Source organism: Danio aesculapii, chromosome 10, assembly GCF_903798145.1.
Source record: "Danio aesculapii chromosome 10, fDanAes4.1, whole genome shotgun sequence".
NCBI classification, from domain to species: Eukaryota; Metazoa; Chordata; class Actinopteri; order Cypriniformes; family Danionidae; genus Danio; species Danio aesculapii.
In genome coordinates, this window is record NC_079444.1 from 43,769,104 (window position 1) to 43,793,861 (window position 24,758).

General features: G+C 34.3%; 1 protein-coding gene across 2 annotated transcripts in view; it reads right to left on the bottom strand.

The window, feature by feature from the left end:
* Positions 1–21,214, bottom strand: part of mef2ca (myocyte enhancer factor 2ca) — a 116,170-nt gene extending 94,956 nt beyond the window's left edge. The window contains exons 1-2 of one of the 2 annotated variants that reach the window (XM_056466346.1): positions 20,937–21,214; positions 14,047–14,161 (exon numbers count right to left, since the gene is read on the bottom strand). The gene's annotated coding sequence lies outside the window, so the exon portion shown is untranslated. Of the gene's footprint in view, positions 1–12,735; positions 13,004–14,046; positions 14,162–20,936 lie in introns of those variants that run through there. The other variant, XM_056466347.1, reaches the window with a different exon arrangement.
* Between the last annotated feature and the right edge of the window lie 3,544 nt (positions 21,215–24,758).

The following is a 24,758-nucleotide window of genomic DNA, read 5'->3' on the forward strand; positions in this document are numbered from 1 at the left end:
TTTTTGAGTAAATGAATTTGTTGAGTTCAAGAAGAAAGGCAGATTATATTAATGACAGATTTTTGCATTGACTAACCCTTACCTCTGTTACAGCTATGTTGCGCGTATTAAATCAACACCCACAACCGTTTACTTTCTAAATGTCTTATATTAACACCCAAAATGTCTGTTATCTAAAATGAACAGACTGAAGAATTGTTTTAACCCAATGTTGGGTCAAATATGAACAAACCCAACACAGTTAATGTTATACATTAAATTTAAATGACTCAAATGATATTTAAATGATTTAAATGATAGTTTCAGCCAAACTATTGGGTTGTGTTTGTCCACATTTGACCCAGTCTTGGGTTAAAAAAAACAGTAAATTTATATCAAAACTTAACCAATATGACCTGACTGAAGCATTGTTTTAACCCAATGTTGGGTCAAACATGGACAAACCCAATACAAAGTTAATTTCATACATTAAACTGAAATTACATATTTAGCCAAACTGCTGGGTTGTGTTTGTCCACTTTTAACCCAGTGGTTAATAAAACCCAGTATTTTATTCATTCAATTTAAATGACTGTTTTTAGCCAAACTGCTGAGCTGTGTTTGTTTTATTAACCCAAGACTGGGTCAAATGTGGACAGAGTAAATTAATATGAATATTGAACTAATATGAACAGACTTAAGTGTTGTTTTAACCCAATGTTGGGTCAAATCAAACTCAACAGAGTTAATTTAATTCATTCAATTTAAATGACTGTTTTTAGCCAAACTGCTGGGCTGTGTTTGTTTTATTAACCCAAGACTGGGTCAAATGTGGACAGAGTAAATTAATATGAATATTTAACTAATATAAAGTTATGATATATAAAAAAACACACCGGTGCGCTAATCAAACACAACTGAAACACCAAGGCTATAAATGCCAAGGCAAATGCACAGGCAACTAAACAAGACACAGGTGCAAATCATAGGTAGCCATAGTAACAAAGTAGCCAATTAGCTACCAAGGAAACAGAATTCAACTACAATGTAGCATGTCAAGTCGTGACGTATGGAATACTGGCTGTTTCTCAATACTAAGAACGCAGAGAACAGACTTGCGTTCTTGTGGAGACCAGTCTTGCCAGGTGTCCTCGGAAGAACCAACTCGGGAGACTGCGAGAACAGAGAACGCGTCCTGTGAGAAATGAGATGCTGCGTTCTTCCTGATGGTCACGTGACCTTCACGCGTTTTAAATGGAAAATTATTTCAACATTACAGCATTCATACAATGACTTATTGTTTTTCCCTTTTCAGAATATATATTGTGCATAAAAACATTATAAATATACGTTGCACAATATAAATAAAACAGATTTTAATATGAATTTCAGCAAACAAACACCCTTAATGTGTTCATTCCTTTATAAAGATGTCCATGGTAATGTTTTCTTTGACCGTTTCATTTAGGGAAACTCCTGAGGTAAATAAGTGATATGTCTGAACTTTAATAATAAATCTAAATAAAATACTGCGCTTCCCACCTCCAGTCGCAATGACTTATGGGACTTCTAGAGCGAGATCGCTGCTCAAGTCTGCATCGGTGCGACTTCGATATCAAGAACACTTCCGGGAAGTTTCACGCGTCCTCTGTTCTTGCGGTCTTGAGTATTGGAGTATTGTATTGAGTATTGCTTTGGCAGCTGATGATGATGTTACACGAGGACGCAAGACCGCTGAAGAACGCATATTGAGAAACAGCCACTGTTTCCGGGTCCAAGACGACACTCATTTAAATTGAGAAAACATTTGTTTATGTCTTCTCACACATTAAAAGGAATTTTATATAAAATCATAGTGTACACATCGGTCTCTAGACTTGCTGCATCACAAATACCAAAATTCAAACAATTTCTAAAAAATGAATCACTCTGACCATCGGATATCAGGCATGGATATATTGCGATCGTGATTTTCGAAAGCATTACATCGCTTTGTAAACATTTATTATTACCAATTGATGAGTCTCCCCATACAGTTTGATAGAGCGCTTAGACCCAGAAGCCACTTCGCGTGACGTCACACTTAACAAGCGGATGGAACGGAAACTGAGAAATCAAAAGTCAACCAAGCCTTACCAACCTACAGCTACTAAATATTATGTTGTAAAAGTATGTGTCTGAAACCGCATACTTCCATACTATCTTTAAGTTACCAATATTGACCCTTTAAGTACTAATGTGTCTTCACTCACATATATATCATTCTAAAAGGTACCAATACCAACACTTGAGGTATTAACGTATACCTTTTAAAGTTAGCGTGAAATCAAAATATACAATGTTGACTTTGCTAGCTCACATTGTTATTCTTAAGATGAACAATTAATTCATGCTAGTTAATCCACTAAAAATTGTTTCTTTTAGTAATCGTCAATCAACGTTTGACCATTTGCTTCAGCATTTTGAGGCTTTTGCACCTTTATTTCAGAGATACAAGTTAACAACTCTCAATCGTCTGCTACAATATCTAATCATTGACATTTAAACTAAGGTTATTGCTAGGTCTCAAAGAGAGCTGTAGTAGCTGGTAAACAGGTGTTTCACATAACATAATGTAAACCGTCAAGTTTACAGGCTGAAGACCTCAGGAGGTCAAGAATGTCCAGTTGTCCTGTAACAGACACCTGGCCTGGGATTCTTGCTGAAAAGACACTGTTTGGAAACCTGTTGAATTACAGATGCCACAACAACCAAGTCCAGAACAGGCTATTGACCCCACATGACAAAATACTACAGTCATTTATAGTAAATACTACAGTGTTTTTGAAGCATACTATAGTGAAACACTTGAAAGAATCTGTTGTGGTGATTCTATAGTCGCTATAGTAACACAACAACTATAGTAATATAAACAAATGACCCAATACTGTGGTTTTCTACAGCTATTTAACTATGAATGGACAGAAGTGTTGTTTTAACCCAATGTTGGGTCAAATATGAACAAACCCAGAACAGAGTTAATTTTATACATTAATTTTAAATTACTTTTTTTAGCCAAACTGCTGGGTTGTGTTTGTCCACATTTGACCCAGTGTTGGGTTAACAAAATCGAGTAAAGTAATGTGAATATTAAACTAATATAAACAGACTGAAGCATTGTTTTAACCCAATGTTGGGTCAAATATAAACAAACCCAATACAGAATTAATTTTATACATTAAATTTAAATGACTTTTTTTTTAACCAAACTGATGGGTTGTGTTTGTCCACATTTGACCCAGTCTTTAGTTAACAAAACCCACTAAATTGATATGAATATTCCACCAATATGACCAGACTGAAGCGTTGTTTAAACCCATTGCTGGGTCAAACATGGACAAACCCAATACAGAGTTAATTTCATACATTAAACTTAAATTACATATTTAGCCAAACTCTTGGGTTGTGTTTGTCCACATTTGACCCAGTCTTGGGTTAATAAAACCCAGTAAGTTAATATGAATATTGAACTAATATGAACAGACTAAAGCGTTGCTTTAACCCAATGTTGGGTCAAATCAAACCCAACAGTGTTAATTTTATACATTAAATTTAAATCACTGTTTTTAGCCAAACTGCTGGGCTGTGTTTGTTTATTAACCCAATACTCAAATGTGGACGGAGTTAAATAATATGAATAATTAACTAATATAAACAGACATTGCATTGTTTTAACCCAACATTGTGTCAAATATGGACAAACCCAACACAGTTAATTTTATACATTAAATTTAAGACTTTTTTAGCCAAATTGTTGGGTTGTGTTTGTCCACATTTGACCCATTCTTGGAATAATAAAACAGTAAATTAATATAAATATTTAACTAATATGAACAGACGGAAGCGTTGTTTTAATCCAACATTGGGTCAAACGTGAATCCAAAGTAAATTTTATACATTAAATTTAAATGACTTTTTTTTTAGCCAAACTGCTGGGCTGTGCTTGTCCACTTTTGACCCAGTTTTGGGTTAATAAAACTCCAGTGGCGTTTTGAGTGGACGCCGTATCTGTTACCTCGAAACCCACAAGTCTGATATTTTAAATACTTTAACCTCACACCAAACTACGAACACATGATCTGCTAAAAATAACCCAGACGCACGCGTGCAGCGAGAGGGGGCGTCCGCTGATTAACGCTATATACGGCCCGCTCTACAAAGAGTCCTCTGTGCAAAAAAGCTCCTCACGACAGGATGAAACGCAGTGAATTGAGCATTTTGCACCACTGACAAAGATAAATGGCATGATGGGGGAAATCTGAAGTTTTTGGGCTGTTTTTTTTCCCAAGTAAAAAGTATATCAAGTAAAAAGGGCTTTGAGAGCAAAATCAGTAAAGCCACAGACCAGGAGACCTGCTCAGGTTTCACATTTGTAAAGAAAAATGGATGAAAATGCACTGCTTCTGTTCATTTACTGTGAATCTAAGAGATATATTGAATACATATAAAATATATAGCAACATATAAAAGATAAGGAGATATCAAATACACATATAACATGATAATATTCACAACAGCCATGACTTTAATATGAATCCCAGATGTCTTCACAAATTCATTCACTTTCCTTCGGCTTAGTTCCTTTATTCATTAGGTCGCCACAGTGGAATGAACCGCCAACTATTCCAGCATACGTTTTACACAGCGTATGCCCATCCAGCCGCAACCCAGTACTGGGAAACACCCATACCCACTCATTCACACACACTTAAACACTACAGCCAATTTAGTCCATCGATTCCGCTATAGCGCATGTGTTTGGACTGTGGGGGAACCGGAGCACCCGGAGAAAAGCCACCAACATGGGAACATGCAAACGCCACACAGAAACGGCAACTGGCACAGCTGGTACTGAGCCAGCTAATCACTGAGCCACCGTTGTTATATTATACTGTACATTATTTATTTTGTTTCTGTCAATTCTGAGACTTTTAATTTTAATTTTTTTTAATTTACAGTGACATTGATAATTTATAAAATATTTCTGTAAATGTAATACAATTGAAATCTGAAAAATGGTATTAAAAATATTATAAAATACATGCACATATTTGCATATATATTATATGTAGTTACATAAAATATAAATCATATAAAAAAAAAAAATATATATATATATATATATATATATATATAGCATTATACTATTTACAAGTTTGGAAACCGTATTTTTATTATGACTCTTAAATGTCTTTAAAAATTACATTATATTATGTTTTATTATACTTTTTAACTTTATTTTTAAATATCAGTTTTGAGACATCTGAAAAATGTTATTAAAAAGTATTATAAAATATGATCTAGCAAATATGGAACGGCACAAAATAGTATTTTGTGACAAGAAAATGTCTTAAAATATCATTAAATAAATTGTATAAAAATGACTTAAAATGTATTAAAAAAATAGTAAACAAATTTGAGACAAGAAATCTGTTAAGGCGGCAAGGTGGCTCAGTAGTTTAGGCGGCAAGGTGGCCTCACAGCACAGTGCTCCGGTTTCCCCCACAGTCCAAACACATGCGCTATAGGGGAACTGGATGAACTAAATCGGCCGTAGTGTATGAGTGTGTATGTGAATGTGAGAGGTTATGGGTGTTTCCCAGTACTGGGTTGCAGCTGGAAGGGAATCCGCTGCGTAAAACATATGCTGGATAAGTTGGCGGTTCATTCCACTACGGTGACCCCTGATAAATAAGGGACTAAGCCGAAGGAGAATGAATGACTAAATGTTGAGACATCTGAAAAACATTAATAAAAATATGCTACTATAGCAAAGACAGAACGGCACAAAATAAGAAACGAATCCGTGACAAGATAATTTCTTCAAATATTATTAATAAATAGTATAAAAATGACTTAAAATGTATTAAATAAATAGTAAACAAATTTGTGACAAGAAAATGTCTTATAATATTATACAAATCTGTTCAGGCATTTACAAAAGTGTACAAAAACATTAGAAAATATATTTTAAAATATGTATTACATATTATTAAAATGTCATATAGGAAAACCTGACTTTTAGCAGAAGTGTGGACTCCAGACTAAAAAAAAACCCTGTAATAAATAATATTAATATAATTTTATTATAGAAGACTCGGGACTCGACTGGAGACTGGAATGCAAAGACTCGAGACTTCAGATTTTAGACTTGCGAATTACAAAACAATGACTTGATCCCACCTCTGACTTTTAGCAACTGACACTGAAAATTCGTCCCCAAAAAATTAATAATAAATAAATAATAATTAAAAAATAAATAATTATTGCCTTAAAAACATTTTTATAATCTTCTTAAAGGGACAGTGCACTCAAAAATAAAAAAAACGTACTCACTATTAACTTACCATCATGTGATTTTATGAGTTAAACACTAAAGAAGATCATTTGAATAAAGCTTCAAATCAGTAACCACTGACTTCCATAGTAGGAAAAACAAATACAATGGAGGTGGAGAGTTACAGGTTTTCAGCATTCTACTAAATATCTTCTTTTGCGTTCAACAGAAGAAAGAAACTCATAAAGGTTTTAAAATAAGTAAACGCTGAATAACTGATGACTTCGGCTTAGTCTCTATTTCAGAGGTCGCCACAGCAGAATGTACCGCCAGCTCCTCCAGCATGTGTTTTACGCAGTGCATGCCCTTCCAGCCACAACCTAGTACTGGGAAACACCCATACACACTCATTCACAAACATACACTATGGCCAATTTAGTTAATCAATTCCCCTATAGCGCATGTGTTTGGACTGTGGGGGAAACTGAAGCACCCGGAGGAAACCCACGCCAACATGGGGAGAACTCCACATGCGACCTTCTTGCTGTGAGGTGATAGTGCTAACCACTGCGCCCACAGGCCACCTTTTTATATTTATATTTAAATAAGATTGCTAAATAATTTTTTTAAAAGCTTCTTAAAATAGTGACTGGGTTAAAAAAAAAATGGCTGCCTAATGTTTCCCCCCCCCAAATGTCTCCATTAGGGAGGTATAATCAGCACAGCTGTCTTTTTTTCTCCAGAATGATGATGGTCACATACTTCTGGGGTTTTTCTGCATTTCACTCAGTGGCTAATAAAGAAAACCAAAGCAGGCATCATGGAGGTCCGAGCGGCACAGACCACCCAGCAGGATCACCTACAGCATCATATAATATAATGTACTGACCGCTCGCGTCTCCATACATGCTGATGATCCCACATTTACAGCTGCCCTCCAGTCCTGCTGATTATTCTCTAAAGTGCAAGCTTTTGACTCTTCTAAAGCGGATCTGTTTGCAGATATGTAAGAATCATGCTAAGTGAACATACTTGACAATGCTGATGACAGATATTCTGTGTTAAGTATGTGCGTTCCGTGTCAGATCGTCAGTCTTTGCCTCTCTGACTCCGCCCACTGCCAGATCACCCAATTATATTACAACAGTGTGTTTCATTTTAGCCATGACGGCTCTCAATGTATGCGGACGCAGCCAAAAATACAACCTCCATACGACAGTATCAGCCTCCGAAATGAGACGCAGATTCAAAGTTAAAAAATTCACGAGTTGGTTTTAAATGAGCAAGTAATACAAATATTACAAACGTAAACATTAGCTGCGCAACTTACATGCAGTGTAAGCGGACGTTCACAGGCGTTTTCCTTTCCAATGCGCTACTTTTCTATTGTTGTTCAATGTAAACATGTGTTTGATGGATGTGTCGATATTTAACGTTCACAAGCAGTACTGCTCATTACTGTCAGTTCCACAGCAGTGGACCAATCAGAAGAGCCCGGAGGCTGGGCAACCGTTGCAAGTTTCTGTTTCTAGGCGCTTTTTTCCAAACCATTTCTCTCGCGTTTTTACACACATTCGGTGTAAATGAGTCCTAAGGCTTGATTTTCAGGCATGCTTGCTCCTGTTTTTGTCGTCAATCTGGCAACTTGTGTGTGTGGAGTGGTCAAAGAGGGGCTGTGTGAAAAATACACTATCCAATATTTTGAATTTGTACTGCAATACCTAGTTCAACCACTGGGTGTCAATCCTACATACTCAATCTCCCTAGATGTCCATACCAGTTAACCCCATTATATTATAACAGTGTATTTCATTTCAGTCAAGGCTCTCAATGTATGCGGACGGAAATACGACCTCCATCCTACACACTGCATCTTTAAAATGACAGAATCATCAGGCCTCCATTTAAACTGGCACAAAAACTACAAAATCCAAATACATCAATATTTAATATTTCTTCTTCTACAATATTAGACGATAAAAATATAATAATATGCAATATAATAAAATTTACAATAAAAAAATGCTTGGTTGAGTCATTTTAACCTAAATTGCATTAGACTGGCTTTAAAAGAGCTTGTATAATGTGTTAAATCACACTCTAAAAATGCTGGGTTGTATTAACTCAGTGTTAGGACAAGTTTAGATAAACTGGGTTAATAACACAGGATCATCGGGAACTGAGAATCACTTTGACCATCAGTGAATATGTTCACATCCCAATACTTCAACATCCACGTTCATATTTATCTGCCACGCCTTAATTTTTGACTATTTGGTGCCATCTTGTGTCTGAATGATGCGCAGGTTAGTGTATACTCCATCAGCTGTTTTCATTTCTGTCAGCTTTGTGTTTTTGACTGTTTGGCGCCATCTTGTGTCTGATTAATGCACAGGTTAGTGTATACTCCATCAGCTGTATTTGTTTCTGTCAGCTTTGTGTTTTTGATCGTTTGCCGCCATCTTGTGTCTGAATAATGCGCAGGTTAGTGTATACTCCGTCAGCTGTTTTAGTTTCTGCCAGCTTTGTGCTTTTGGCTGTTTGCCGCCATCTTGTGTCTGAATAATGCGCAGGTTAGTGTATACTCCATCAGCTGTTTTAGTTTCTGTCAGCTTTGTGTTTAATTAACGATTTATTAAGCTATTACAGCTCAAAACAACGTTTTGTGTCAAATTTTTTATGTTTTGTCACAAGTATTTGTGCAGTAAGTGGGATAAAGTAAATCCAGGATGGTTGTTTTCACAGAATAAACCCTTCAGCCTGATACAACAGTGATCCACTTCACATCGGGTTTTATTTTTTTACGTTGAGTTTATCCATATTTGACTCAGTATTAAGATAAAACAACCCAGCATTAATATCATTACTATTGTTGTTGTTTTAGAGTGCACAATATTTCCTTAATAACATCTGGAAGTGACTCTTTGCACAGTTTGTGCAAATGAAAACACATCGTCTGTTACTGCCATGGCTTACAGTGGTTAAACTGCCGTTATTCACCAGTAATTAATGCAAGTTTAACTTTCCTAATGGTAATAAACAGTGTTTGAGTCTCAATGCATGGAAAACTCCTCACTAAATCTTCACTCAAACACTCAAGCACTTTCACAAAACACCACAATAATGAAATCAAGTATCACAATAGACTTTCATGCATCATATTTTGCCCTATAAAGTCATTATTACTATTATTTATTAATATTATTATTATTACTATTAGTGTAGGAGCTCCGCTATCCTGCAGACTCCAGGTAAACAGTGCTCGTCTCTGTGAATGCTGCCATATAAAATAACTTGTTTACAGTTCTCCAATTACCACAGCGGGTATAAATAGAGATGCTATTCACATAATTACACCATTTTGGAAAAGTTATTTGTTGAGCGTTCCCTCGGGCACTCCAGAAAACACATGAATTACATTTAAAAGGCATAAAAACTGCACTTAAAAAAATGTAAAATAAAAATAGCACAGCCAATGCCAATAGTAAAGCCATTTATTACAAATATGTACTTTTATATAGTATTATATTATGTTTTAAACCATACTTTAATATAATATTACGTTTTTAAAAATGTTGGGTTGTTTTAATCCCATGCTGGGTCAAAAATCGACAAACTTAAGAAGTAGGGTTGCAATATCTAATTCAAATTTAATTAGAAATATTAACCAAAAGTTGACTTTTTCCATATTTGACCAAACATTTTTCTTTAAATAACGTAATATTATGTTATTGTATAGTTTAAAAATTTACTACTTTAGTATATACTAGACTATTGCTTAAGTACTACACATTACTGAAAATTTACTTCACGTATGTTACTTATAAAAACGTTTCTATTTTACACTAGTATATACTATTTTATTATTTAAAGTACTTTATGTTCCACTAGTGTAGTCTACTTCATGTTAACCTGTCCTATAGTAGTTTATGCTATCTATACTTTAATAGTATACTTTTATTATTCTATATTTCACTGTATACACTATTTTATCGCAAAATATACTAGTATGTACTATTTTGTCAAGTATACTATTCTCCATAGTGTACCACTTGTTAAATTACACTATTTGAGAATATAAGAATCGATTAAACTACTTAATTCTTCATGAATGTTATTATAAGTGTATCCTACTGCATTACTCATAGTATATACTACTGTACTGTTTATGTACTATACTATCTATACTTTAGTAGTATACTATTATTATTCAATATTCCACTATATATACTATTAATATATTAGTATAATTTATAAATATATTAGTATAAATAGTAATATACTAGTATGTACTATTTTGTCAAGTATACTATTCTCCGTAGTGTACCACTTAAATTACACTATTTCAGGATATAATATTGATTAAACTACTTTATTCTTCATTAATGTTATTATAAGTGTACCCTACTGCATTACTCATAGTATATACTAGTCTACTGTTTAAGTACTACTTTTGTGCACATTACGAAACATGTCTTTACCTCACTAATTACTTACTATATTATTTAAAGTACACAATATATGCCACTAGTGTAGTCTACTTGTATCACTGTCCAATCGTGATATACACTCTATACAACTTCATTAGCATTACTGTTAGAGTATACTTTTGGATTAGTTACACTATTTTATATCACGTATGAGATATCTTAAGCGCACTATATTATACTACAATACACTATTTAGTGCTTATTTAAAGTGCAATTCATCAAGTGCAAGTACACTATCACTTATAATTACGATTTATAGTAGTGTGTAGGCTACTATTTTGTGCAATTTACTGCTTGTTAAACCAAATATTGCTTAATCTACTATATTATCCCATTACATTATTAATTAATTGTACGTTATACTACTTAAGTATATACTACTGTACTGTTTAAGTACTTATTCAAAACTTTTTATTCTTCACATAACTCATGTTACTGATAAAACGGTTCAATTTTACTCTAGTATATACTACATTACTACTCAGATCACTTTATATTCCACTAATTTACTTATACTTTAATACTTAAACTGTCATATTGTAATTTATAATATCAATACTTGCTGTAATATCAATAAAGCTGCAAGCGTGTAGGGTACTTGAGGATTATTTACTTCACTACTACTATTTACTACACTATTATACACTTTTTTTAATGCTTGTTAAAGTGCAATTCACACACAATATATAAATATATATATACATATATATATATATATATATATATATATATATATATATATATACATATACACATATATATATATATATACATTATATATATATATATATATATATATATATATATATATATATATATATATATATATATATATATATATATAATGTATTGTATGTTCAGGACTGTTAAGTGCTTTTTCTAATTTACTTCAGTATATACTATATTATCACTATAATAATATACTATATTATTACTCAGATCACTTTACATTCCACTAGTTTACTCTACTTATTGTCAATCTAGTTTATAATATCTATACTTCATTAGCATTACTGTGCTGTATACTTTTGGACCGTTTTATATTACTCTAGCACTCGATATATAGTGCGCTATTAAACTATTATACACTATTTTAGTGCTTGTTAAAGTGCAATTCACACACACACTAAAAAGTATTATTATCTTTTTCATGACACGTTACTGAAACTATTCTTTACTTCACTTGTTTACTCGTGTTACTGATGAAACGTTTCTATTTTACTCCGGTTTATACTTTTATTTACTATTATATTATGTTTTAAACTACACTTTAATATAATAATGCGCTCTAAAAAATGCTGGGTTGTTTTAATCCAATGCCGGGTCAAAAATCGACAAAACTTAGAAGTAGGGTTGCAAAATCTAATTAAATTTTAATTGTAAATATTAACCCAAAGTTGGGTTGTCTTTGCCCATATTTGACCCAACATTTTCTTGAAATAGTGTAATACTATGTTATAGTAGTTTAAAACATATTAATATTAATCAACTGGGTTATATACTACTTTAGTATATACTAATCTACTGCTTAAGTGCTATTTTTATTACACATTACTGAAACTTTACTTCACTCGTGTCACTTATAAAACATTTCTATATACTAAATTATTATTTAAAGCACTTTATATTCCACTAGTGTAGTCTGCTTCATGTTAACCTGTCCTATTGTAGTTTATGCTATCTATACTCCTGTAGTATTACCTTTAATATTATTCTATACTGATAAAACGTTTCTATTTTACTCCTATATTATTACCATACTAATATACTATATTATTACTCAGACTACTTTATATTTCACTAGTTTACTTATTATAAACCACAATATGACAGTTTAGCAATATCAATACTTAGATTATTTACTCCATTTAACATCTCGACATCATAAGTAAGTGCACTGTAGTGTTATTCAGCATTCAGAAAAGCGGGAAGAACAGAAATAGGTGTTACCTGTGTAGTGCATGAGTGTGTGAGATCCAGAAAAAGTGTTAAATGTCCAGAACTCCTGACGCGCGCTTCGAATCCAGACGCGTCACGCGGGCGTCAGATCGCGAAACTCCGCGTTTCTCATTGGCTTTGAGGCTGAAGTGAAAAAAACGCGTTTATTCTGTATAACAGGAAAAAGCGGCGCGGATTTCCAGAGTTTTCTGCGGGGAGATGCGCGCAGTTTGAGCTCTGCTCGAGTTTACTGATCCTCACGCGCGGCTCTGCTCGTCACACAGCAGAAACAGACACACACACACACGCGCGCGCACTCCCTCTCTCTCTTTCTCTTGTTGTAAAGTGGGCGGGACTGAGGCTTACAGTACATTTTTTTATGCATGTGCAAATTTAAATATATGTAAAATTATTGTTGTCTTGTTTATAACCTCATGACTTTTAATTTTTTATTTGATAATTACAGAAGAGATAAAAGTAAAGCCTCTCTCTATAAAGTGGGACGCGTACAGTATACTTATTTATTTGTTTTTTGTTTTATGCATGTGCAAATTTAAATAGGTCTAAACGCAATTTTATTGTCTTGTTTATAGACTTATGACTTGCATTATTTTTTGAGAATATTCGTTTAATTAATCAAATTCGTTTTATTTAATAAAATTTAAGCCCTTTTTTTCTTTTTAAGGTGTTTCATTCAGGGTTTATTATTATTATTATTATTATTATTATTATTATTATTATTATTATGCGAAAAGTGAGAATATACAATCACAGTACATTATAAAGAAAATTAAAAACACATTTTGAAAAAGAAAACAACAACAAAAAAGCATAAGGGGTGCATACATCGCACATTAAAGAAAAAGATTATATAATTTACAAATTAATTTTAGTTGTTTTTAAAGCGAGCAAAAGCCAATCAGCTGGAGTTCGGTTGCGTCGCGTTTATCAGAGCAGATAAAGGCTGATTGTTGCACTCAAGAGAGCAACTTTTCAGCTGTGTTGGGACAAAAATAACAGGCTATACTACAATCTTAACTCACTTTTTAAATTAGGCCTAAATCTATTTTTATTTGTTATGTTTTATTACTTTTTACCCAACAATAGTTACGTTATTTGAGAGGAAACGTGTGCGATTTTACAACTATTATCCAAATTATTATAATTAATAATATATCATATAGCAAATGCATTGTTTTTTATATTCAGTATTTAAATATTACATTAAATAAAGTAATAAAATTGTCTGTCACACGTATTATGTAAAATAAAAACCAAATAAATATACATTGTAGACAGGTAGCTTATTATTATCATCCTTACCAATCACTTGCTCATAACCTTCAGTTCAACACTTCTGTCTTTTCCCTCTGAATCTTCACTGCTTTTGTGTCTCCATCAAATGGGTCTTGAGGCTTTCAGGCCCTTCGTTTGGCACCTAGAAAAACGAAATATTTATTAATAATTATACGGATTAGATTTGCTAGTTTTGAGGAAACCAAGTCAGTGACGATGAGAGAAGTTTGGAGACTCGTGAGCGCGCACTAGCGGCTGCGGTGAGAAATACACCTGTGTGTTCATGAAGAGCCTGTCAATCACAGAACTGCCGATCAGTGTGCGTGCGTGCGTGTGTGTCTTTTCAGAGACCAACTCTGTTCATTTTTTTAAATTAAACTTTAGTTAATCTGGAAACGTGAGCATTCCCTACTGAAAACATCCAGCTTAAACCAGCCTAGGCTGGTTGGCTTGTTTTAGCTGATTGACCAGCCTGGTTTTAGAGGGATTTTGGCCATTTCCAGGCTGGTTTCGAGCCATTTCCAGCCTGGTCTTAACTGGCAAAATTAAGACCAAAACCCCTCTAAAACCAGGCTGGTGAACCAGCTAAAACTAGCTAGGCTGGTTTAAGCTGGATTTTTTTAGCAGCGTTACGAAAGAGCGGGAACTGTTTAGCCTCTCTATTCCAGCAAAAGCAATATATGTGTTTTATTAACCACAGAAATCCAAAAACCTTTCACCTCTTCACACTTTTCCAGGCAGCACAGTAAAGTTGATCCTCGGACTCTTTCATTCAATGCAGCCAACTGAGAAAAAGGGGAATCCTCCATCTGAAGTTAAGCAATAGCTTTCCGCTTCCTCTGTCATGTTTTGGCAGCCATTTTGGAGATTTTATAACGGTTTTTGTTTTTCACGTCTCTCCGTGCACATATGCTTGATAAAAGATTAAACACCGGTGAACCTCATCCAAAAATAACCAGTAATACATAGTAATAATAATTAATATTTTTATAAATATTATATAATAAGTAATAATTTTTTACTATTTATTTATTATTTATTATTTTGATTATTAAAATAATTAATAATTAATTAAATTAATAAAGATAAAAAAAGTTGTTTCAGGATGCGGTTTGTTTTCAATGTTTATCGACAAAATTCAGCCCCGAAATATGAGTTGTGGAAAAAGGACAAAATATATTACATTAAATTATTTGACAGTAGGTTAAATAGATAATTTTATAAGAATTATTGACACTTATGGTGCTCCAAGCAGGGGCGTAGCAACCGGGCGGGATGGGGGGACACCCCCCTCACTTTTAGAGACCGACCATTTAGAAACAGCTGATTAAAATATGTCTACTAAAAACAGCTCCTTTTAAAATGTCTGCTACGTCCTTGGCTCCACCAGATTTAAAAATGACCCAAATGTACCTTCCTGTACATGAGTGTCTTTCTGTATTAGAGTACAATACAATACTGTGGGAGGAAAAGCATACAAGTTTACAATGACAAAAATAATAATAGAATTTTCGTTTTTGCGAGTCCCAGTCTTTTTGCTCAATTTCTGCTTGCTGTTCTGCAAAATTATTAAATCCATTTACTTAACACCTGCTAGCAAGAGTTAAATGGGTATTTATTTATTTATTTTTTTGGCAAATATTAATCTAAAAGGGTATTAATCTGACATCTAAAGTGCTCCGTCCATACCTGCGTCACAAATCACCAGAAAGTGTAAGAATGTTTTTGTTATTTCTCCTATCTAAACTGTAAAAAAAAAAGGGTTTGTAAAACTTCCAAAACTTTTACATACATTTTTTTAAATATTATATTTTTATTTGTGTTTTTTTAAGTAGAGTTGAAGCACATAATAGGTTTGGAGTAGACCAATATTTATTAATATCAGGGCTGTTACAGAGGAATTGTTGGTCATTTGCAAGAGTGTCTGAGAATATAAACACACACATACATATACATATATATATATATATATATATATATATATATATATATATATATATATATATATATATATATATATATATATATATATATATATATATATATATATATATACACAGTACATGCACACATACAGTATTATGTAAATAAAACCTTTTCTTTTGTATGCAGTAGGGCCAGACAGAATCTGCAGATGTTTTTTGCTATTTCTGCTGAGAATTTCGCTAAAAATCTGTGGATTTCTGTGGAATTATTGTGGGAGTCTCATAACTAAAACCTTAATATGTAAAATAAAATATAATATCTTTTAAACTTTTATTTAATGTTTGAAATGCAAATCCAATTTAAATTCACTTCATTTGGTAAACAAAGCAAGTCTCTCGTCTAAAATATCTACTAAAAGACAGAAAATATTACTGTACAAACTGCATTGTACATAAATCAGATGAACATTTTCATATTAGTCAATAATATTACTGTAATTAATAAAAAAAAGTTAATAAATATAGATTTACACACATTTACTCAAGTAAATAAACAGAATTAATGATGGGCTAAAATCTGCTGAATTCTGCGCGCAGATTCCGTGTGGGCCTAGCAATTAGTCATTAATCATAGTTAATCATTAAGCAGCTCTACATTTGATTAAATAAAATAATATTTTTATTTCAGCTATAGATGGTAAAGGAAAAAAAATATTTAGTTTGACCTGATATACCAAACTAAAATACTATATATATTTTTAAAGTAAATAATTTAATCTAAAATGACTAAATGCTTAATGGCAAAAGAAAATACAAAGATAAAAATGTGGCTATTTTTAAATGAATAAAATTACAATAGAAACTCTCTTATAAAGAATACTTAAATGTATAATTACAAACAAAAGGTATTAATAATCAGATCACAAAAGAGAGAAAAAAAATTATGAAATATCAGAAAACTTAAATATTTTGTAACTAATTTCTATAAAATCCATAAATTCTATAATATACATATAAAACAATGTGTAAATAACACAATTAATAATAATATATATTAAAACTATATTCACCTTACTGTCACACTTTACAGTTAAGTTCCATTAGTTAATGCACATACCAAATACAACTTGTATAACAATTTATTAAACATAGTTTATTTATTAATGCATGATTATTAATTCAATGTTGTCCTCGTCAATAAATGAGTTAACAGTAAATGCATTAACACAATGGAATCTTATTATAGTAAAGTGCTATCAAACATATTATATATAATATACTTATTTCAACAGATCATGTTATTTTCATAAAAATATACTGTATAATCAAACAATTCAGCAAATTAAATGTTGTCAAAATAATGAAACCTGCTTATCAGACCATTCTGTCTAAAGTGATTTAACAAAAAATATGAAAATACTAATAAAACAAACAGAATAAGCACTCAAAAACACATTCGCAGATCAGCCAAAGTGGGTCAGTTTGTGGTTTGTAGAGCATCGGGATGGCAGTAGAGTCACACACACACACACACACACACACACAAACACAAACACACACGCACACACACACGCGCACACACGCACACACACACGCGCACACACGCGCGCACACACACACACACACACACACACTCACACACACACTTTATTTTGAAACTGAAGCTGTAAGGGGAGAAGCTGTGGCCAAATCAGTGGGTTATTGGGTTCCTCGATGCCTTTCATGATCTCAAGCACTCTGGATGGATGATCTAAGCATACTGAATTACACTTTATTTTTATTTACTGAATTCATAATTACGCTGTAAAAATTTCTTGCTGCCTCAAATTTTTTTTATCTGAATCTGATTCACTTTTCTAGTCATCTAAACTTAGATCAATCAAACGGACTAAACATATTAGTAAAGTTAATAGTGAAAAACATGATAAAGTTAAACTTAGTTAAACTTAGCTGAAACCTGATTAGCTTATAAAAATATGTTCAGTCATTTTCATTCAGGTTATTCTCTATTTCAGAACTTGCCACAGTGGAATGAACCGCCAACTATTCCAACATATGTTTTACACAGCAGATGCCCATCGAGCCGCAACCCAGTACTGGGAAACACCCATACACACTCATTCACACACACTCATACACTATGGCCAATTTAGTTCATCAATTCCCCTATAGCGCATGTGTTTGGGCTGTGGGGGAAACTGGAGCACCCGGAGGAAACCCACACCAACACGGGAACATGCAAACTCCACACAGAAATACCAACTGACCCCAGGTCTCAAACCAGCAACCTTCTTGCTGTGAGGTAAAAGTGCTAACCACTGAGCCATCATGCCACCTTAAAATAAGTTAAAGCAACTTTTGTTTTTTTCTTGAGTTTTTATCATAATGTTTTTTACAGTGTATTTAATCATTATTACATAATAAATAATAATCATTGAACGCTTAATTATTTTCAAATGTATGTTTTTTAACAGATTAGGTGACCAAAGTCTTAATTTAATGGATATAACAGTTTAATAAATTGTTTAAATGCACCAAAAATGATATTCACTGAGAAATGGATAAAAGTCTTCATTTTCTAAAGGAGGTGTACTAATTTACAATGAGAACTGTGAATATGTTTTACTTGCATAAACATAATTCAACATTAAAAAAAAAAGATTATCAATGAAAGGATTCCCAAAAGTGTCTGAGATGTGGACAAAAGTGCAGAAATATTTTTTTTCTGAATCCTATAAAGATTTCTGACACCAAAAATTACACTATATAAAAATGGGTTAAATCTGAAACATAATTGTAAAAACAATCCAAGTTAATCAGTGTTTGCAAATTTTGGTTCTTTACTAAAAATATACATTTTTAAGATTGTTTTTGCACATCATCCAGGTCAAAAGCCCACCTCTCTAAATCTGTATCTCTCTATTTCCATTCTCAGATCTGCAGGCAAACATATACATACAAAATTATGTAATAATAATAATAGTTACCTCAGAAGTTTATTTTAATGCATCGTTTATGACAGCCAAACTTTAACTAAATAACTAAAACTTCATCTAGGAGAAAAATTAGTAGCAAATGCTGTGAAAAATGTTCTTGCTCTGTTAAACAACACTTCAGAAATAATTGAAAACTGTACGTTTATCAACCAAAGGTGTCCGAGATACGCACAAAAATATACTTTAAAAGCTTTCTGAAACGCTATAAAAAATTTGACACCAAACAGCAGACTATTTAAAACCGCCTCCAAAAATGTACATTTAAAAAAAAAAAATTAAATCACTAAATAATATAAATCCCTAAACATATTATATTACATTTATTCCATATATATATATATATATATATATATATATATGTATAGTCTATTTTGAGGGTCTTTGTGTTTGCAAATTTAGGTTCAATTACAAAAAATATTTTTATTTTAATATTGTTTATGCATACCATCTGGTTCAATAGAGACATTTAAAAATCCTCCAACTCTCACTGACAGAAATCCCTCCTATAATCAATCCTGTCTCAATATTAGTGTCGGTGGAGCTGCTCCCGCATTCATCTCTGCACAAACATATCTATTTTCGAAGGCAGCGAAAAAAAAGCCCACCTCTCTAAATCTGTATCTCTCTATTTCTATTCTCAGGTCTGCAACCTGAGATAATAATAATAATAATATAATAATAATAATAATAATAATAATAATAATAATAATAATAATAATAATAATAATAATAATAATAATAATAACAACAACAGTTATCTTGGCAGTTTTTAAAAGTAATTTTTTTTTATTACAGCCAAACTAAACTAACTAAAATAATTAATTAAATCCATAAGAAAAATATAGTAGGAAATTCTGTGAAATTGGGAAATATTTGAACATCAATTAAAACTTCACAGGAGGGAAAATGGTTTTGTACATTTATAAACAAAAGTTCAGATCAAAGTGTCTGAGATACGAGCAAAAATATTTGTAAAAAAGCTTTCTGAAACTTATAAAGTATATTTGATACCACAAACTGCACCACAAAACAGGGTCCAAAATGACCCGAAAATGCGAAACTGTTTTTGTTTCCTCAGATGGTTAAATCTCTTTAACAATAATTGTAAAAAAAATCCCAAATCATATAACTTTTGAGGGACTTCAGGTGTTCAAAGATTATTTATACAGATCTTCCAGGTTTGAAACATTCTGAGTGTCAGAAATAAAGTGTCTTCTAAAAATCCTCCAACTCTCACTGACAGAAATCCCTCCTAAAATCAATCCTGACTCAATATTAGTGTCGGTGGAGCTGCTCCCGCATTCATCTCTGCACAAACATATCTATTTTCGAAGGCAGCGAAAAAAAGCCCACCTCTCTAAATCTGTATCTCTCTATTTCTATTCTCAGGTCTGCAGGCAAACATATACACATTCAAAATTATATATATTTTTGACGAAAGGTACACCATATAAAAGCAGGTCCAAAATGACCCAAAAACATAAAAATCTGTTGTTTTTTGTTTGTTTTTTCAGGTTGGTAAATATATATATATATATATCATTGTAAAAAAAATCCCAAAATGTCTATATTTTAGTCTATTTTGAGGGACTTCAAGAGTTTTCAAACTTTGGTTCGAGTATTAAAACATGTATTTTGAAAGATTTTTTATGCAGATCTTCCAGTTTAAAACATTCTGAGTGTCAGAAATAAAGTGTCTTCTAAAAATCCTCCAACTCTCACTGACAGAAATCCCTCCTAAAATCAATCCTGACTCAATATTAGTGTCGGTGGAGCTGCTCCCGCATTCATCTCTGCACAAACATATCTATTTTCGAAGGCAGTGAAAAAAAGCCCACCTCTCTAAATCTGTATCTCTCTATTTCTATTCTCAGGTCTGCATTCCTCAAACCAGACGTGTTGAAACAGCGCGACACACACACTTTATTGACCTCCGCTCCGCCGTCCACACACACACCACTTTTACACCAATTTGGACAGTTTTTTGCTCACTTACCAGTCCGAATACGCTCTTCTCCAGGAAGGTGGACCCTTCAGCACCTGCTGCGGGCCGCTCGCTTCAGAAAATACAAAAAAGATTCAAAGATGGTTAATTAGCCGGCCAAAAAGAGGCGAAAGGGAAAGAAATGAAGCCAGACCAGCTGGCTTTGAAGAGAAACCCAAAATTGGGTTGTGTTTAGTTCAGATCTGGATACACAGTGAAGGAGAGATGGCATTCAAGCCCTGACCGCACCCAACAAGGACACACACACACATATGCAAGCACTCACACTTGCACACTTAGACTGACACATGCATGCACACACACACACACATGCATACACACACATACACTTAGACTAACACATACATTTAGACATTACATACACACTTACATGCAAGCAAACACACACTCTTAGACTTATGTATGCACACACACACACACACACACACACTTACACACTTAGGCTGACACGCATGCACACACACTAAGACTGACACAAACACACAGAGACTGACACATGCACACACTTGTACAGCTTTATCTGACTTTATGGGGACTTCTCATAGACGTGATGAGGATTACACTGCACATACGGTACAATTTATCCCCCTACCCCAACTCTAGCCCTAAACCCAACACTCACAGGAAATATTCTGCCTTTTTACATTTTCAAAGTGCTTCATTCTGTGTGATTTATGAGCCGTACAACAAAAGATGTCCCCACTACGTCAAAATGTACTGGTTTTGCTATACTTCTGGGGACATTTGGGTCCCACAATGTAAGGAATACAAGATATGCTCACACACATATACACACACTCGCGCAGGGCCTCTCTCACCTGCTGCTGTCCGTCTGGTGTATATTTAGACGTGTGTATCACTGTCACGCAGGCCTCTGCTGGCCTTGGCACAAGAGTTCGGTATTACTGACCCGTCAGAAAGAGATTGAAGCTTTTCATGCAGATTAATTTAATTCAGTTTGTGTTTGAGGAGACGAGAGGCTGCTGTTCATGAGAGAGCCGCAGCGGGTTGCCAAATATGTGAATCTCACTGCGGTGCTATTGATCACAGATACTAGTATAGCTGTTATTATAAAATTACACCTTTTTTCATGTGATCTATTATTATTTATCATTCATTTTCCTTCAGCTTAGTCCCTTTATTCATCATGAACCGCCAAATAGTCCAGCATATGTTTTACACAGCGGATGCCCTTCCAGCTGCAGCCCAGTACTGGGAAACACCCGTACACACTCACATTCACACATGGTCAATTTAGTTTATTCAATTACCCTAGTGCATGTGTTCTGGGAAACCGGAGCACCCGGAGGAAACCCACGCCAACACGGGGAGAACATGCACAGAAAATGCCAACTGACCCAGATAAGGATTGCACCAGCAACCTCCTTGATGTGAGGCCACAGTGCTAACCACTGAGCCACCGTGAGACCCAGAAATAAAAATTGATAACATAGAGTATAAGCAATGTCACGGTCTCCTTAATCTTTTTAAATATATAATATAATATAACATACTTTAATATGGCGACAGGTTGGCTCAGTGGTTAGCACTGTGGCCTCACAGCAAGAAGGTCGTTGGTTCAAGTCCCGGCTGGGTCAGTTGTCATTTCTGTGTGGAGTTTGCATGTTCTCTCAGTGTTGGTGTGGGTTTCCTCTGGGTGCTCCGGTTTCCCCCACAGTCCAAACACATGCACTATAGGGGAATTGGTTAACTAAATTGGCCGTAGTGTTTGAGTGTGTGAATGAGTGTGTATGGGTGTTTCCCAGTACTGGGGTGCAGCTGGAAGGACATCCGGTGTGTAAAACATATGCTAGATAAGTTGGGGGTTCATTCCGCGGTGGCGACCCCTGATGAATAAAGGGAATGAATGAATAACATAATATAATTCATTTACATATTTTATTTATTTAAAAATTAATTGATTTGTTTTCAGATTTTCTTTGCAGTACAGAAATAAAAATTACTTTATGAATGAAACAAAAATTGGCAAACCCAACATTGGGTTAAAACAACCAAGCCTTTTTAGAGAGTATATAGTAGTATATATTTAAGAAATTGTACACTCACTGGCCACTTTATTAGGGACACTTTACTAGTACTAGGATGGACCCACTTTTGCCTTAATCCTTCGTGGCAGAGATTCAACAAGCTACTGGAAATATTCCTCAGAGATTTTGCTCCATGTTGACATGATAGCATCACACAGTTGCTGAAGATTTGTCGGCTGCACATCTCAAAAGTTCTCTATTGGATTGAGCTCTGGTGACTGTGGAGGCCATTTGAGTACAGTGAACTCATTGTCATGTTCAAGAAACCAGTCTGAGATGATTCATGCTTTATGACATGCTGTGTTATCCTGCTGGAAGTAGCCATCAGAAGATGGAGACACTGTGGTCATAAAGGGATGAACATGGTCAGCAACAATACTCAGGTAGGCTGTGGTGTTGACATGATGCTCAGTTAGTACTAATGGACCCAAAGTGTGCCAAGAAAATCTCCCCCACACCATTACACCACAACCACCAGCCTGAACCGCTGATACAAGGCAGGATGGATCCATGCTTTCATGTTGTTGAGGCCAAATTCTGATCTGACCATCTGAATGTGGCAGCAGAAATGGAGACTCATCAGACCAGGCAACGTTTCTCCAATCTTCTATTGTCCAGTTTTGGTGAGCCTGTGTGAATTGTAGCCTCAGTTTCCTGTTCTTAGCTGACAGGAGCCGCACCCGGTGTGGTCTTCTGCTGCTGTAGCCCATCCGCCTCAAGGTTGGACGTGTTGTGTGTTCAGAGATGCTCTTCTGCAGACCTCGGTTGTAACGAGTGCTTATTTGAGTTACTGTTGCCTTTCTATCAGCTGGAACCAGTCTGGCCATTCTCCTCTGACCTCTGGCATGAACAAGGCATTTGCGCCCACAGAACTGCCGCTCACTGGATATTTCCTCTTTGTTGGATCATTCTCTGTAAACCCTAGAGATGGTTGTGCGTGAAAATCCCAGTAGATCAGCAGTTTCTGAAATACTCAGAGCAGCCCGTCTGGCACCAACAACCGTGCCACGTTCAAAGTCACTTAAATCCCCTTTCTTCCCCATTCTGATGCTCGCTTTGAACTGCAGCAGATCGTCTTGACCATGTCTATATGACTAAATGCATTGAGTTGCTGCCATGTGATTGGCTGATTAGAAATCTGAGTTGGCGAGCAGTTGGACAGGTGTACCTAATAAAGTGGCCGGTTTTTTATTTAATTTGATTTTAGGGTGAAATTTTAATTTGTGTGCTTCTCCAGCATTGCACTGTAGGTTATGCATGTCATAATGGTCTGAAAGTAAAGTCTACATTCACTGTGCAGTGCGATCATCTGGGAAAGAGAAAAGAGGACTCTGCTGGTCAGTGTGTGTGGTTACGGGTGGGTCGAGTTCTGCTATGCATGTTCACCATCCCAGAAAGACACCAAAACCTCCAGCACAAACCAAACATAACAAACACTTGCCCACGCTTTGACCATCCCGACATGGACGAGTGAACACAAACCAGCAGTTCTGGAGCTTCAGGGAAATTACAGACACACTAAACTCACCTGAGATTACGGGAATTGACCATCTTCACCCAAAAAAACAGATGTTGGAGCGGCTCTCCTGAGAATTGACTGAGATTCATTTCTATCAATACAGACACAGCACTGAAACAAACATGCAATTGAAATGTTAATACTTTTAAAATATTGCCCAAGTGTTGCTTAAGGGAGAGAAGATTTTTCTATTTTAAGCATAATAATTTTAATAACTAATCCCTATTAACTGATTTCTTTGCCATG